This window comes from Hyperolius riggenbachi, chromosome 11 (genome assembly GCF_040937935.1).
Source record: "Hyperolius riggenbachi isolate aHypRig1 chromosome 11, aHypRig1.pri, whole genome shotgun sequence".
Taxonomy (NCBI): Eukaryota; Metazoa; Chordata; class Amphibia; order Anura; family Hyperoliidae; genus Hyperolius; species Hyperolius riggenbachi.
This window is the reverse complement of record NC_090656.1, coordinates 214,718,398-214,723,222: the sequence shown is the minus strand read 5'-3', so window position 1 is coordinate 214,723,222 and position 4,825 is coordinate 214,718,398.

Sequence of the window (4,825 nt, the reverse complement as noted above, 5' to 3'; positions counted from 1 at the left end):
CAAAACTTACTGTTACATCTTGGGCGATGCTGACGGCCTGCAGCTGGCGCTGGGCGGTGTTCCTGGGCCACATCGCCTTCCTGGGAGCTTCCAAAGGTTCTGGCTGAAGTGCTGGTGGCCCAACATCTGGTGGCTGGTTTGGTGGACCAGCTTTTTCACCCATATCCAACTGAGGTGGTTGGTCCTGAGCCTCGTCCGAGTGAGAGTCCTGATTTTTTGCCCTACCACGGTGTCAGCTGCGTGGCATTTGTGCATCTATGGAGACATACAAACATAAGTATTTAAGGTCCATGCAACACTAAAGGTACTCCCTGTTTTGTTGGCCTAATGGCTACCAGGCCCTATATAGCGAAGGGTCAGCGCTGCAGCCATTTACAATTCTCCCCCCTAATAGTGGCTCTCAAACCAGGAGTGTGGCGGGTATGTACAGCTATTAGTCATGATTCCCTCTTCCTGTAGCCGCCGTCTCTGATCCTTAAGGGGGCAGAGACCACTGGTAATTAAGTGGTTAAGCCACTTGTGGTGAACAGCCCTGTTTCACACAACACAAGTATTATACTACTTTATTCTGTAAATAAGTATATTTCAAATTAGATTTGACATTACACAATAGTTACCAAATGTAAAGGTGACCAGTAATGATTCACAAGTTAAAATCACAATCGAGTAAACCTATGTAGTATAAGGATAATTGATTGAATGGATAAAGTAGCCAGTTCCCTTATATTAAGTAGAAATTCTCAGATTGGATGAAAAAGATTGGATCATCAGTGGGGCCCATTACAATAATTACAGCCCATCAATCAAACAGGGGCTACAACGTTTTATGACTGTTACTTTGGTTTATGATTGGAAATTGATGTATGGGAAGTAATTTGTATCTTCCGACAAAAAAAGTAATGGGTTGAGAATGACGCTGCACAAAACACACCTGTAGTACTGCTGTATGGCCAATCACCACACAAACACTTTCTGCTACATCTGTAGGCACATTTAATGCCAAACTTCTATGGTGTCTACAAGCCATGAAGGTATCTGCTTGGCCTGTTGAGAATAGTCACCATTCTTTACACAACAGTCAACAGGAAAATAGCTTTAAAGATCACTTTAACCTCTTGAGGATCATGGTGGTAAACCCCCCTAGTGACCAGCCTAATTTTACCCTAATTGGCCACTGCAGCTTTAAGGCCAAGCTGCAGGGCCGTATACCTCTGCACACAAGTGATCTCCCCCCCCCCCCTTTTCTCCCCACCAACAGAGCTCTCTGTTGGTGAGGTCTGATCGCCCCCCCCCCCCCCCCCCCCGTGTTTATTTTTATTTTTATAAATATTTGTTTGTTTTTTTTAATATTTTTTGCCATTTTCTTTTTTTTTAAAATTCTAAATCCCCTCCCTCCCCCCAGCCGGCCAATCACGGCGATCGGCTGTCATAGGCTTCTGCCTATGAGAGCCGATCGCTCTCTTGTCCCCCATGGGGACAGCCGTTTCACACGGCTGTCCCCAGTGCAGCGCTGCTGCTGATCGCAGCGCTGCACATGTAAATACACGGCGGTTTTGCCATGTAACAGTCTCCCGAGCGGCGATCGCCGCTCGGAGACTGAAGGCGGAGCTCAGCTCCGCCCACCAAGCGGGAGATGCGCGCGCACCGTGCGCGCGATCTCCCGTAAACTGCTGCCCCAGGACTTTCCGCCAATTGGCGTTAGCTGGTCCTGGGGGTGCCGCCGCGGCCACGCCTACTGGCTGTTATAATTTAAGTAGGCCTCAGTTATTTGGACTGAGTTAGTCAAAAAGGCTTGATGAGCAGACCTGCCCTTTAAGGGGATTTTCTCAGAGAGAAAATCTGCAGTTCTGTCAGCAGAGCTAGAACATACCAAGAAGCTGTTCTGAACAAGGCCACAGGTCTCCCTGACCTGGGCATGGAACAATAAACATCAGCTATGTTTTGTAAATATCCACATTCCTGCATATAGGGCAAATGCCTCATTGATTATTAATCGAGTAGGTGTGTATGATGACACCACAAGGGTCCACCAATAGACTGATATAGGGGGTGGCGATGATGATGTCATATTTAACTCTTTCCTAGTCGGTATTAAACCCGGAGTGAGCGATGGAGAGGGCATTCTGCTTCTTCCTTCCACACTAGCTCGCAAGGCCGACTGGGACCTCTAAGTATGTTCTTCCTTTCTGTAATCTGATATAATGTCTGCTGTACATAGGTAGTCTAGATGTAACATAGAGTAGATACAAGAAGACCTGGGTATCTTCAGTAGGAAGATACTCACGCAGCTGTAACGCAACATGGAAGTCTGCTTTGCCAGGAGATGATAAACTGTATCTATCTGTATTTCTGTTACTTGAATAAATAACGTAAACATTGAAGAAGCCTAAGAAAGTCTATCTCTTGTTTCCTGTGTGGAGAGTCAAGTGATCTCACAATCTGTGAGACGGTGGTGTCGAAGCAAGGTGATAAAGAACAGGTTCTAACACTGGCGTGACGCGGGCGGCAAGCGGTTAATGCCAATAGATATGCATGCTTGTTCCAGTGCTGTAGGTAATCAAGCCACATAAAAAAATAGTTAAGGCACCCGTGCTATATGCATTGTGGCTCCTTAGACAAATAATTTGGTTAACATAACCACACACACCAAGCATTGCAAGCACAATAATTACAAAAGGACATGTACATGAAACACTTTTATATTCACCACCCACCCGACCAAAAAAAAATACACAACATAGTTTGTATAGATTACTTACCAGACACATGCTCCCGTAGGACTTCTCGGACGAAGCTCCGCTCCCTCCTCTTCATGTCAGACCACCTCTGTTGGATTTGGGTTATGGTGTGGTTGCCCCGGAAGTGCTGCCAGAGTTCGGCATTGCAGCTCCTCCATAATGCGCCGTTTGGCAAAAAAGGTCATGCACGTTGTCATAATTGGTGCGTAGGAGGGTCTGTAAGAAGAAACAAATTGGTAAGAAATTAACATTTCACTTTAAAGGATATCCAAAGTGACATGTGACATGATGAGATAGATGTGTATGTACAGTGGCTAGCACACAAATAACTATGCTGTGTTCCTTTTTTTTTCTTTCTGTGTCTGAAATTGTTAAATATGTGGTATTGTAAGTGGGTGACTCAGTCCGGACTAAGTACTGACAGTGTGAGTGCACTGATAATAAATTAGCATTTTTATCTTTGTTGCTTTTAGAAGCCAGTTTCTGCTTGGAAAGTGTTTTATACTAGTAATTTCTTATCAGTGAGGCTCACACTCTACTCACTTCCTGTCCGAGTCAGGACTGAGTCAGCCACTTACAAACCTAATATTAAACTGTTACAGGCAGAGAAAGAAAAAAGGAACACAGCATAGTTATGTGTGTGCTAGGCAGTGTACATACACATGTCTATCTCATCATGTCACTTTGGGTATCCTTTAACTTGGCAACAGCAAAGAGTGTTAATATGTGAACTTTAAACATTATTTTCAATCAATGTAACCCTGTCATCTGGAGAAAATACAACTGCTAAAGTTCCATTAAAGCAGAAAATAACCTAGCATTTCAACTTTGCTTGAAAACATTATTTAAAGCATATTATATGCAACCAGCATTTTTTTTTACTAGACCAGCATTGGAAGGGTTACACACAGAGCTTTATGGTTCCGTGGAGAGGAATGCTGCCACAGCCGAAATTTAGATAAATACATTTAAGTAAACACAATGTAACAAGTGGTGAATGTCACACTCTCTGGCTGTCCTCCAGCTCCTGCACAGTCAGTGTGTGTCACATTCCACATTTGTTACATTGTGTTTTCTTAAATGGATTTACCTAAACTAAGGCTGCGGCAGCATTTCTCTCCAAGGAACTTTAAAGCTGTGTGTAACCCTTCCAATGCTGGTCTAGTAAAAAACAAAATGCTGGTTGCATATAATATGCTGTAAATAATGTTTTAGAGTTGAAATGCTGGGTTATGTTCCGCTTTAACTTACACACAATCGCTAAGACATATTAACCTCAAACAGACATATTAACCTCAAACAACCATATTTCATTGAGGAGCCTTTGTCACTGTAAGCTTGCCAGTGGTACAGTGACCTAGATAAGGAGTTATGTGGCCTGGTGCAGGCATGCAATTACCATCACCCACAGCCTATACATAACAATTATTAATGGCAATATAACACTTCATTAATACAACCAAAGTAATCAGTACAAGGAGGGTATGGTGATCTGTAGGCACAGTATAAGTATGATCAAGCTACTAGTCACATACATCATTATTACTAACACAGGACACAGAGGGAGATTATCTTAATGGTGGTGCCCTCTGTGAATCAATCACCTAAGTGGCCTCAAGACCTTCTCACATACACATACATTCTTATCAGGCCCGTTTTTAGCGCCATGCGGCCCGTGCCGCCGCCCGGGGCGCTGTTGGGAGGTGGGCGCTGAAATGGAGGATGGAGCGGAGCCGCTGGGAGGGCAGCCCGACCTCTCCCTCCCTCTCCTGGGCCGCCCTCCGTGCTCCCCCCTCAGATGCAGAGCGCAGCAGCAGCAGCAGCCAGGGAGGAAGCGCTGTAAACAACATACCTCCCTGCGTTCCAAGCGCTGCTCTCTCGCCGCCGGTCTCTTCCTCTCTGCCGCCTATACGATGATGATGCACACACTAGTTCCGGCTAACAGGAACCAGCGTGTGCATCATCGTATAGGCAGAGAGGAAGAGACCGGCGGTGAGAGAGCAGCGCTTGGAACGCAGGGAGGTATGTTGTTTACAGCGCTTCCTCCCTGGCTGCTGCTGCTGCTGCTGCGCTCTACATCTGAGGGG